The sequence below is a fragment of the Procambarus clarkii genome, chromosome 64, assembly GCF_040958095.1.
Source record: "Procambarus clarkii isolate CNS0578487 chromosome 64, FALCON_Pclarkii_2.0, whole genome shotgun sequence".
NCBI classification, from domain to species: Eukaryota; Metazoa; Arthropoda; class Malacostraca; order Decapoda; family Cambaridae; genus Procambarus; species Procambarus clarkii.
This window is the reverse complement of record NC_091213.1, coordinates 15,244,362-15,257,875: the sequence shown is the minus strand read 5'-3', so window position 1 is coordinate 15,257,875 and position 13,514 is coordinate 15,244,362.

Here is a 13,514-nt window from a genome sequence, read left to right as displayed (position 1 = left end):
GGACAGTCTGGCGCCGACAATATCTTCTGTGACTGACTCGTTATATGTGATATAATAAATGTAACCATTTATGATGTTATATTGCAACACCCTGATGCAAGACACCCAGGGTGTCGCAACACTCCAGTGCTGAGCATCCTACCTGGCACACAACCCATATGATGAACATTGGCTGTTGCAATACTTCCATGCTGAACACTATCTTATTTTGGTTAGGATACTTTGGGTTGGGTAAGGTTGAGTTGCGTCGGGCAACGTTGTGTTAGGTTGGTCTCGGTTTCAGGTGGGTAAAGTTTAGTTGGGTTTGGTAAGGGAGGGTTGGATTAGTGTTTCTTAAGGAGTAGCGACCACACAGTATGGTGAATATGTTCTCAGGTCTTAGACCCTATTCGATAATTCCAGTTATCAGCGACTGGAAGCCTGTACTTAGAGTTTTAGAGGTCCTCCCGAGGCTAACTACTGACCCTTTCCAGCTCAGTAGTTAGTACTGAACTCTGCTGGTAGCTTACTGATTTGTTACTGTATTCAACTAGCGGCTTACTGCATGATAATGTACTAAAGACTATGTGGAGCCTGTCTTCACTATAGTGGCAGCTTTACACTATGGAAGACTCGATCCTGTCTTCACTATAGTGGCAGCTTTACACTACAGAAGACTCGAGTCTGTCTTCACTATAGTGGCAGCTTTACCCTGTACGCAAGACTCCAGCATCTGCTCGTTACAAAAATAATATATTGCCAGCCACAACAGTCATAATCGCGCGGAGGTCGGCGCCATTATAGCAACAATTGCGTCCCGACCCATTAACAACCTGCTGGTGATATACCCAAAATATTAACAAAGTTTACTGCCCATTACATTCGGATTTAGGGGTCGTTGAGGTGAGATACTGAACATTTAGGAGAGTGTCTACAGCGTTCTCGTCCAGGTTCCGGATCAGAGGCCGGATGCTGAAACATTCTTAGCTTGAAATATTCCAGTGATGTGGGTCCTCGCTGTGTTCTGCTGCTGCAGCTCTAACACGCGCGGGGGAAATGCATCCCCAGAGACTCTCATGATTCTCCTCACTAACTCTGGATTAACCGACGCCTTCTCACACTTAAACTGCGACCAATATAATAATTTTAGAATTGGAACTGTACTGAAGCTATTGAAGCAAGGGAAGGGAAGGGGTGGGGAGGGGGGGGGGGTATTGAGTCGTGACTGTATCATAAAGATGGGTTGGGCAGCATGCCATCCACACATCACAGTGCCTACTGCATACTTGTTAAATCTGGTAAGCTTAAGGCCAACAACCTCAGCTTACGGGCTCACCATAGCCCGTGCTACATGGACACTTCGTTCTGAGTAGGTAAATCTGAAACCAACAACCACCACCTCAGGAGGGTTATGTACCACCACAAGTGCCGAGTGATCAACCAGCATGTATACTTTTGTTCTGGACGAGCTTCAGACGTAAAGTGTACTCTAAAGTGTTAATACACACTGATAAACAGAGAACACCTCTCCTGCATATATCCTATGACCGATAGTAATTGTTTTTATTAGGTTGACGCAACTATATAACACGGTACTGAGGCCCAGGATGGACGCCTGGCGAAAAAGTCACGTTGATTTGTGACCTGCAGCTTCGATTTCCTTTGATATTTCTTGAGTATAACTGACCTAGCGGTATGGTGCTAATCTGGCCCGCCGGAGAGGTTAAAAGACTCGAGCTTGCTCAGTCCGGTGTGTTCCCAGCACTGACAAAATCATCCTTGTCTAGGTACTCGGATCTGTTTTGATATGCGTTAAATCCTACAGATGTGATAGTTTGTGTTGTCCTTCTGGTGATGTGTTCCATATTATGTCTACTGCCTCTTCCATTTTCTTGCTGATAAAGTTAAAACTTTACAATAAAGAATTCATTCGATTTCCTTTTGCCATCCTCATGAGCTTGCATCAGTTAAGAGTTCCACGGGCACAGTTCGGTCTACTTCACTGTGAAGTAGTGATTCTTATCCTTCCCCGTGTCGTGCAAACTGCACGACAGTATTCTCTTATTTCGGTTGATGCCCATTTTGTTGGGTATCAAACTATTAATTGCTCCTATTACCAATATTATGTATAACGTGCCTAATCATGGGTGACAAGTCACCCGGATTAACCTTACGAATTAGTCAAGAAGTTTTTTCTGGTTTTAAGCTGTGTGAGGGAGAGACTCCATCCCCGCGATCAGTAACTTGATGACCCCACACATCATCCAGCATTTTCATTCCCACCAATATAAATGAAGCCTATTTTAGATTCAATTGGAGTTCAGGAAAGCGTCCTAAATAAGCATTAGGAAGGGGAAACATGTCCCCCACAGACGAACCAAGACATTCTGATATCGGTAGTTGTACTGGAAGGACGTCTCCAGTTTTTAATTACCAGAAGCTAGTACCCATACCCAAGTCACGTAACGTGGTCTTAAATATAGTGAAAGTAGGCAGACGAGGAGTTACAATAACGTGGCTGAAATATGTTAACCAAACCACACAGTAGAAAGTGAAGGGACGACGACGTTTCGGTCCGTCCTGGACCATTCTCAAGTCTAGACTTGAGAATGGTCCAGTACGGACCGAAACGTCGTCGTCCCTTCACTTTCTACTATGTGGTTTTGGTCATCAATAAAGTGAAATTACCATCGAGTTCCAAGAGCTGCATCGTATACAAGTATAGAGTCTGGTACTTGCTAACCCGCACTTCTGGTCAAAGGATATGTGATAGATTGCGATCTATCCTATAAGGATAGGCCCCATAGGCCTGTTTAGTTAAAACGTTTTTCCCATACTGATTCACTATTCTTCTTGAGATATGAGTCGAGATCGTAAGCATTTCATAAAGAACAGATTATTATAAGGATTCATGCAGAATCAATGCCTAATGCCTTAGTTGTTTTAGTTCCAGCAGAAACATTTATCCAATCAATCGAGGGCTCTCACCAACTCTCTGACGTTCGAATTCTTTGTCGAATCTGGCCTTAAATTTTGAATTGAGGAGACTTCCCTAACTTCGTGTGAGCTCGCACGCATTTATTTTTATGAGTATCTATAAGTTTATGAGTATTTATAAGTTTGAGTATATTTAGTTTGAGTATCTCCATTTGCCTGGAGAGACTTATAAACTTTATGATGAACCATGTGTGGGAAAAACCTGTCGAGATTGATATGAGAGGAGACTACCAGGGATTTGTACTGAACTAAATTAAAAAATTACTGTCTGCAAATTAATTCAACTAAAATCTCTAGCTAGGGTTGTAAATCCTAGCTCCTCTTTTACTTATGACAGATTGTGGGCTGTAAGGGACAGATGGGGTGAATGAATTAGTTGATTGGTTGATTGAAGATCCTCAGTCCTCCTGCCGACAGGTATCTCGCATCAGCTTGTATTTTATACAAGGATAAGATTTAATAAATTCAGTTCAATGACTGAACATTGGCTCTGTATAAATCAGAGATTTAATCATGTACATAGTCTAGCCTAGCACCATAACTATTAACAGCCAATATATTCTTATACTATAAACAACAATTTAAATTGTAAAAGTATGATAAATGACTTTAAATGTAGTCTAAGTACTGTTAACTAAGTACTAAAGATTATATTCAATTAAATGAATTTATATGATAACTTAAAAATAACTAAGCAAGCAATTGTTAACTTAATTTATATATTCAAGTATATATGCAATGTATTTATATTCAATTTATATAAAGAGGTACAGTCAGCCTGATTGAATCTTTTCCCACACAATGGACACTCATGATGTTTTGTTTACCTTGACAATCTTTTCTTACACCATGGCCCCTTATGAGGTTTGGTGCTTAAAGATTCAACTGTTGCACTATAATAGTAATAAACTTACTGAAATATGAGGCGTTGCCTCGCTTTATAACCGACAGACAGACTTATAGGATATTAAAGTCATACAAACATACAATTGGCCAATTAATATACTAAAATAACCTTCAAAATACTTCTCTAAATGCTGGAGTGCCTGTCTGACAGTGTACCAGACTTGATAACTCTCTTGTCGCGAGTTTAGGCACGATATTTTATATAACAGCTTTGCTGTAGATTGTTGTTGTAGCATTGCTATGTGATTTTTCTTTAACTGCGGTTGCAGAAGGATGATAGTTGAGGTGGAGGCAGTTACTTTGTGTGCTCCACTGTACACTTATAGATATAAATGTTCTAGGGATTTTCCTTGTAGATATATTGTACAGGTACTCCCCCAGTTCTAGAGTGTTCACTGGTGATAAAGATAATTAGATAAGGTGTCCTTAGCTAAGTAATGTTCGTTAAGGTGCCCTCACACTTGTTCACTGTGTTGTCAACAAACGCGTAGTGTCGCGGGGTGTCGTGGGCGCTTCTTGTTCCTGAGATGCTCCTCCCTCTCCCTTGAGAGGGGGTAGCTTTCAATGAATATTGATTGATTATTTTTACTGTCTAGACTTATGATTGAGATAAGATGTGATTATAATAAAATTAGATATAGGATTTAGGATTTAAAGATTATAAGTAGCACTTGATAGTACCACTGCTTCTTATTAAGTATTCAATTTATAATCCCTACTGGAAATCGAATCATGTTCCAAAAGTTTTTTAATTAAGAAATCCTTCTGGAAGCTTCTGGAACCTTGAGAGATCATGCACAAAGTCACGTAGGCACCTATAGGGCCCTATGGCGTACGTGATCATAGTAGCATTGTCATCTAGGATCAAGATGTATAATGAATCTATAATGATTCTGATATGATTTTGATATGATATAGATATGATATAGAAATAATACATTTCTTAGGTGATTATTAGATATGGTGGGTAAAAATTTCCCACACAATGCTTACCTCCAAATATAGACAGTACTCAAGTTCCTTGGCCTAATATACCTACTTGGAAGTAGTCGCCTTCCTCCGCTACTGCCTCAACAATACACAGGTTGTCCTCTAACACTGGCCATTGCAGCCATTACAAAATGGTGGGCATCTGGCAGTGCCCGGGTCTCTCTCCCCATCCCCTCTCTCTCCCCCAATCTCCTCCCTCTTCCATCTATATCGCTATCACCCCCCTCCCCTCTCTTCCCATCACTATCGCACCTCTCCTTCGCTCTCTCTCTCTCTCTCCCACCCTTTCCACCGTTTTCTGCTCTCCCCCTCACACATTTTTCGTGTGTTCCTGCTGGAAGGTTACTCAACTGCTGTGTTCATGATGGGGTCAGAGAGGCGAGGCTGACAGGCTAGGGTCAGGGAGGAGAAGCCGACAGGCTGGGGTCAGGGAGGAGAAGCTGACAGGCTGAGGTCAGGGAGGAGAGGCTGACAGGCTGGGGTCAGGGAGGCGAGGCTGACAGGCTGGGGTCAGGGAGGAGAGGATGACAGGCTGGGGTCAGGGAGGAGAGGATGACAGGCTGGGGGCAGGGAGGACAGGGAGAACAGGTGGGGCAGGAGGAACAAGCTGGAACACTAGCCTAGTAGACCTGACCACATAAGGTGTGTTGACATCCGCCATCGGTCTGATATCTCGCTCCCGAGGGCCGTTTTTATGACGACTACCGGACTTGTAATGCAAATTACCTGGCCGTAAAGTGAAGCAGTTGGCAGCAGGACCTGTTTCCCGCTCCCCGGCTTACCCAACACAGGAAGCGCCCGGTGGTTACACTACCTTCAACACAAACCAAACGCTTCATCCAACCCAAAAATCTTATGCCTTATCAGCCGGGTTGCTATTGTGCAAAAAATACCATAACGATGACTATAATGTAACTCATTTCCTGTGTCACACATGGTAACACTTAACTGCCGTGTGGTGTGGTCATATGTCGTTAGTGGGAAATGATAATACAAAAAGGAATTGGACTAATTTCGGTGGTTTCTGATGTCTGTATAATATTTAATGACAGCCTAGTGAACCCAGGGATAATTTTTATAGGTCGATCCACAACACTGAATTATTACCTGAAGCGAGGCTACTGGAGCCTGTGTTTCCTGCCCCAGTTGAGATAAACTACTATTCCAGTGAACAAATGTTAATATTTAGCAACAAATTTAGTAAAAATGTCATAGTTTGCGATCACAGAACAAGACAAAAAAAATCGTGTTAAAAATCATAAAAAGTTCACATTTCGTGACTACCTACAAGAAATCTATGGAGCGAGAGTTGAACAGTGTCCCTCCATAACTGTGTTCAACACATCCCAACCAACAATGAACACTGCAAATTGACACGTGTTATGTTCATCCGTCGGAGACGTAATATTAGGTGACGGTGTCGGCGAGCGAGATTACAGTGTGGGCGATGATTTAGGGCGGGAGTGAGTTGGGGTTCACCCGGCCGCCACCTGCCGCGCGTGGCGCCCCGGTCACTACTATACGCCCCAGCGCCGCCAGGCCTCACTGATGAAGGGATCACCCTGCCACCACGGTTATAAAAACACTTGATCCTTGTGTACACAGAGAGGTGTACCCTGATAATCAATGTACATACACAAAGAGTAAGGGGAGACATGATCACTACCTACAAAATTCTCAGAGGAATTGACAAGGTAGATAAACTGTTTAACACGGGTGGTACGCGAACAAGGGGACACAGGTGGAAACTGAGTACCCAAATGAGCCACAGACACATTAGAAAGAATAATTTCAGGCTCAGGAGTTTATACATCACTTGATTGACAGTTGAGAGGCGGGACCAAAGCTAGAGCTCAACCCCCGCAAGCACAACTAGGTGAGTACTACTTCCTAGCCCTACAGAAGGGTCACTACTTCGGCTAGCCACATTAAATTTGTGTAGTTTACTGGTGATAGTATGGAGTGCTGTGAGGAAGGTCAAGGTCGGCCACCATGCCCCCCTTGAAGGAAGGTCGTCCCTATGCCCATCTTCACGAAGTTGGTGGATAGGAAATGTTCTGCCTCGAGTCCATAGTTTAGTATTCGTTTAAGTATTAATGTATTCAAATACTGACAAGTAAAACGTACAGGAGAATGTGTGTGTGTGAAAGGGGGGGATGGGGGCAGACGGGGCGTGTGTGTGTGGGGGGGGGGGGAGATGAGGTTCGTACGGGAGACCTGAGCACTACCGGGTAACCCCATCTCTTTGTATTATTTCTTGAACGCCATTAATGGTGTTCTCTGAATTCCGCGATTTGTTTCGCATTCCATTATATAATGACGCAAAGCAGGTGAATAGTTCTGCTGATGGAGGTTACATTTGATGAATGTACATCATCAGAAGGTGCAGATGAAGGCATTCCTTTTGAGAAATATCCTGGTGAACTTGTTAACTGTTCGCTCCTGTCACAGGGAGAGGCATCATACTGAATTACCTCCAAGTGGATACCTTTTTTAACCGAGTTGTAAATTAACTTTAAGCTATAAATTATCATTTCATCATTTTGCTAGGAGGAAAAAATAATGAGATGATGGTTTTTATATGTATGGAGATGCGGATGTTGAGGGAGGGAGGGAGGGAGGAGGCTCATGTCTGATGAAGCGATGTGCGCCCTCTTGCTGGGGTAATTGTCGGCGTGTCTCCTTCCTCCGTCTACTGGCGGTAGATGCCGGTGGTGGTAGTGTTGAATACCGGTGGTGGGTGCTAGGCCTGGTGTGGGTTCTCTGCGAGGCATGCGTGTGAGAGGAGGCATCAGAGGAGCGGCATTCTGTTTTCCACAATAGTTTGGTTGCATTATTGGGATGAAGGAAAGGCCTAGACCATCAGCTATGATAAGAGGATCGTGTTCTCTCTGTTCTGCGTCTTTTCCTATTCGTGTCCTCTTCGCTTCGTATTCGTGAGGCGGCAACACGTTCTAACTCCTTGGCGACACTAATAGGACAAGTGAAAATTATTAGACATGAATAATGGGATGAAAGTAGCGAGGGGTTAGCGAGAAGGAATGTGATGAGAGAGATGAAGGAAGGTGATGGAGAGTGAGAAGAGGTGATGGGCTTAGGCCAGACAGACAAGTGGTGATGGGCGGAAGGTTTACTGGAGGACGGAGGAAGTCGGTGTGAGGTCGGAGAGGGAAGTATAATAATTTTAAATTTTGCCCCGAGGGGCGAGTTTATTGGGCAGCGCCACTCGTCCTGTGAGTGGACACACCGTCATAACAGCATGTACAACACTCCCCAATAGGAAGAAAACCCGCTGGGTTGTTCATCCTGTCACTTGTACCTGTATAGCTGGGACTTGCTTAACTGTCTCAAGTGAAGAGCTTCTCAAACAAGAACATTTGTCAACCCTTAAAATCTTACGTTATCTTGTGGGTGCAAAATGGGGGAATCTTTTTGAGGACAGAATTTATATTTGACAAAGTATTTTCCTAGCTCAAACAGTGTGGGGTTCATTATTCTACACATATTTCTAATGACTCTTAGATGTTCACATGCTCTCAGGTAGGGGTCATGGCGGTGTCCGTCACTCTCACCACAGATTCTGCAACTCTGCTGCTCAACTGCTGTTTCTATTCCGAATCTACCTCGTCTTCGTCCATAATGATTGGGATTGCCACCTGCAAAACATGAGATACCCTGAACTGTGTACCCGCGTTTGACTATTGGCTGACCACCCTTTGTACCATTCATGAACAAGGGTCGGGTCTGCCGCAGGGTCGGGTCTGTTAGGTTGTCACATCGACAACACAGTTTTCAACACTAATTACTGTACTGTATTGGAAATATTCGGTCTCTAGTGGAGAAATATCTCGTTTCAATATTCCCTTACCTCCGCAGGTGAGGTAAAACACCTTAACATTCCCCCTTGAGTAACTTCCTCACCGCCTCCCGACACCTCCAAGATATTATATGGGAATGTTATCAATTTAGAACGTGTAAACACGCACCAGCAGAATTTGTTGTCTGTATAGTTTTTTCCCCAAGTTTATTTTAACCTCAATAACAATTATTGTCCATATTTTGTGCTTCTATCTCGAGTGTTGATAACAAATTATATAATTTTCTAAGCCTGCAGTGTAATATTGGATAACATCAGAGAGTTTGTTGGCACAAGTGAGGCATTAATAACGAATTTTGGCGTATATGTCATATTTAGTATGTAGGAACAACGATGCTGGCTCCGCCCCTTCCTTGACGTATCGGCAGAAGCCACACCTCCTCCCGACATGAACACGGGTCCTAGAGATGGTATTTTTGATATATCCTCCAGTGCTCGTACAGGTCTATTTAAACTAGAAACAAGTAACTTTGTTCCTTGCCCGTTTTGCTCCAGCGGGGAATGCTCTGTAAGTCATCAATTTATGGCAAAGAATGGTGGTGCTGGGAGGTGCTGCCGCCAGACCGCATTGTGTGAAGGGAACCATCTGTCCCTTGGTGCTGTCAGAGTCGAACGTCCATTCATTGTCTCTTGAACCTGTGTCTTACCCTTATTTAAGTTTTATCATTAATTTAAGTGCTTCAGGAAAGTAAGTTTTAAACCTACTTACATTATCATCAGTTTAATGTACTAACTTCACCAGTGTGTAGTTATTATTTTGGTGTTGGGCTTAATGCCAATCAGCGTCATCAGAGTTAATAACGCCACCACAAATTACTTTACTGACCAACCAACAAGTATACTACATCAAGGATTAATGTAAACTCAAAAGTGTATATACACCGAGAAGCGGGTTTACATCCCTCGGTGAACAGTTTTATTTCAGTGTGTTAAGTAGTCTACTGATGCATTAAACCTTTTCTTTACGACAGGTGCAAAGTTGTAGTTTTAACACCGATATTATTTATATACAGTCTTTTGTGATTGTTATTCTTAGGGTAAGGTGAAAGAGTTCCTTGGAGTCAGTACAAGGGTAAAGCTGTCTGGTCTCTGAAGCTGTCTGGTCTCTGAAGCTGTCGGGTCCTTGAAGCTGTCGGGTCTCTGAAGCTGTCGGGTCCTTGAAGCTGTCGGGTCCTTGAAGCTTTCTGGTCCCTGGCGCTGTCTGGTCCCTGGCGCTGACGGGTCCCTGACGTTGTCGAGACCCTGAAGCTGATAGATTACAGAAAGATTACCGTGACAAGCCGCGTCACTGCAGGTTTTCTACGTGACGGGATAAACTATGAAAGAAATGTCTCTCCCAACATTGTCTGCGATAGATCCTTAACAAAACAGAGACACACACGAGGCTGTATCTCCCATACTTGCTGGTGTGGGAGACACATGCCAGCATGTATCTCGGTAAGACTGTTAGGCTTATCGAGCAGCCTCTCCCACTCCTGTAGACCAACTGCTGACCATGTCCCACGATACACCCCCACAATAGTTGTATGACTCACAGGTAACTCTTAATTTCTAGGTAGACAGAAGCATCGGGTGAATGCAGACTTGTCCAAACGCCTCGCCTTCCTCGGAAATCAAATATATGCTCCAGAAAGCTGGAAAAACCAATCTTGAAATAACACAACGTCCTCAGTGATGGGGTAAAATAGTTTAATAAAACATGTGTAGTGTTGGCAGAGAGGCATTACCAGGTCCACCTTAGGGGGCTCGGCTCACTAAATTATTCAGAGAGAAAGCTATTAAATATTAGAGGCGCCGCGTCTCTAATGGTTACTGGGTTTACTCCGGTCTTTGACGGGACGCTTTCAGACCCTCAAAACTAAATCTATTTGTAGCAACTGTAACTTTGTTTCCTGCGAGTATTGAAGTGATGTTCTCCTTTTATCTCGGGTTCTCTGACACGCATTTCAAATGTCGTGTAAATATTCGTTCAGTAAATGGACCGACCCACCGCTGATTAACCTGACTGATCTAGTGTTGTCCACAATTCACACATAAAACCATACATTGCTGAAAGCTAATATTGTAGACGAGAGGTGTCATAGTGAACATTTATCGAATAAACATGTCGTTATGGAGGGGAGGGTGTGTGTGTGGGGGGGGGGGACTTTAGTCGATAATCCCAGGAAAACCAGACGCTTTTTAATTTGCTTCATGTGATATAAATAATAGTCGGTTAAAATTGCTGCATTGGAGAGTTTACGTTAGAAAAGTTTTCTTTGTTTTTCAAAAGAAATGTTTCACGGACACGTAAAGCGAATCCCTTCACATTTGGCATCAACACTTGGCCCTCGCAATGGTTTGGTCAATTGAATATATTTTCAATCAGTCATTGTATGTTATTTAAGTCCCCGCTAGGCCTACTACTGACCAGTCCTCAGGATGCAACCCACAACAGTTCCCTAACTCCCGGGTACATATTTACAACTAGGTGGACAGGGGCACAGGTGAGAAAATATTTTTTTGTGCGAATGCCGGTAACATTGCTTAAATGAAAAATGAGCATATTAGGATAATAGTGATTATCGAGTAGTCACAACGTCTCGAGAATGATGTACTATATTGCTCAACCCTAACCTACCCGAAAGTCACGAATAGAAAACGGGGGCAACCCGTCAATTTTACAAGCCGCTGTGATTTATTGTACTTCATATTTTGGCCGTTTGGGATTTATACGTCAAAATGCGTTGTATTATTCGAAACGAGAAGTTAAATATTTTCACTCCATTATATCCGTGTCATGCTATCGAAATAACTAATTCTTAAATCATGATAGTTATGATTTATGACCTCTGACCTCGAGTATCACTATGAACAAAACAAACATTAATACTCAGTTGCTAATTGCAATTTGTGTAAGTGGGAATATTGTAGTAATCATTTCTAGTGATCGCTGGAGCACTGAGAAAAATGTGACGCTTTCTCCGGCCAGAGCTCCAAGTTATATGTTGACATTTTGGTCCAACTGTTTGTGCTTAGCTTGTGAACGGTGAGGCTCTTGTGATGGTGGGATGACTCCCCCACCCCTGCAGGTTCTTCCCCGCCCCTACAGGTTCTCCCCCCACCCCTGCATGTTCTCCCCCACCCCCTACAGGTTCTCCCCCACCCCCTACAGGTTCTCCCCCACCCCTGCAGGTTCTCCCCCACCCCTGCAGGTTCTCCCCCACCCCTACAGGTTCTCCCCTGCCTCCTGTCCTGGTCAGGTGGACCCTTGTCTCTCGCCTGTGATAAGAGTGATGGGACTGACAGCTGTCACCTGCCCTCCCCCCCCCCCCCTGATCCTGCTGCTACTGGCGCTGCAGCTGCTGCTGTTACTGCTGCTGGTGTTGGTCATTAGCTGCTGTTATCGCTGCTGCTGCTACTGCTATTAATCGCGGTACTATTGCTTCTACCGCTACTGATGGCATGGCTTTTGCAGGCTCCTGCAATTACGAATTTGTCTGCTATGGCGATTCTATTATTTCTGCTGCTGCTGTTACTGTGCTGTAACAACTCGCATTGTTTATATATTTTACATGTGTATGTATTTATGCACATGTACCTACCTAGTTGTGCTTGCGGGGGTTGAGCTCTGGCTCTTTAGTTGATCGATAGTTGAGAAGCGGGACCAATGTACAGGTTCCCGAGCCTACTGGGCTCTATCATATCTACACTTGAAGCTGTGTATGGAGTCAGTCTCCACCACATCACTGGCTAATGCATTCAGTCATGTGCGCGCGAGAACTAGTTATAGTGTAACGCAGTTGTAATCTCTTCTTGGGATTATGTCGCATATTTTGTTGAAGAACTAGATAAGGGGTTGTTACCAGGGGCGTCTATACCCTCTGGGGGTATGGACCTCCATCTCTCAACAGTTAACAAAAGAACTTGTTAAAATAGGCTTTAACTCTATCGCCGCCAGTAACCGTAACTCGGGTCCAGGTTTTAATTGGACAAAAACAATAGTCAAAACATTCTCAGTAGTTGTAGCTAGCTTGTGTATTTGTTGTTTGTTTTTATAAATTATAAAATCCTTGTTATTTTCTGTCAGCTGTTCTGATTCTGGCTATCCATATGAAACATAAAACTAAGATATCACATCTTGACGGTTGTGGTGGTGATGTCAACAGTCTGACGAAGGCGGTATGGGGTGAGGGGACATATTGAGTAATCCATTGGGAGTCTGTCATCCTATAATGGGTAAGGGTCATGACTCTAGACTAGACTGTTTTCACCTCGACCCCCACATGGTCCGTCCAGTATTTGATCAGCTTTCATCCATGTCCTATCAGAACAAAATTAGAAACCTTTATTTGGCATTTGTTGAATGGAGAACATCATGAGCTACATGCCGTGGCTGTGAGGCGTGAGCACAAGTCTGGGTGCGATGCTTACAAGGGTAAACATGTGCTCAACACTAGCCTAATGGTGGCAGCATTGACGGCCAGATGGATAGTGCGCTTGGTTGCTAGATGATGCACACACATACAGTCTTATACTCTCTCTCTGTCTCTCTCTCTCTCTCTCTCTGTCTCTCTCTCTCTCTGTCTCTCTCTCTCTCTCTCTGTCTCTCTCTCTCTCTCTCTCTGTCTCTCTCTCTCTGTCTCTCTCTCTCTGTCTCTCTCTGTCTCTCTCTCTCTCTGTCTCTCTCTCTCTCTCTGTCTCTGTCTCTCTCTCTCTGTCTCTCTCTCTCTGTCTCTCTCTCTCTCTGTCTCTCTCTCTCTCTCTGTCTCTGTCTCTCTCTCTC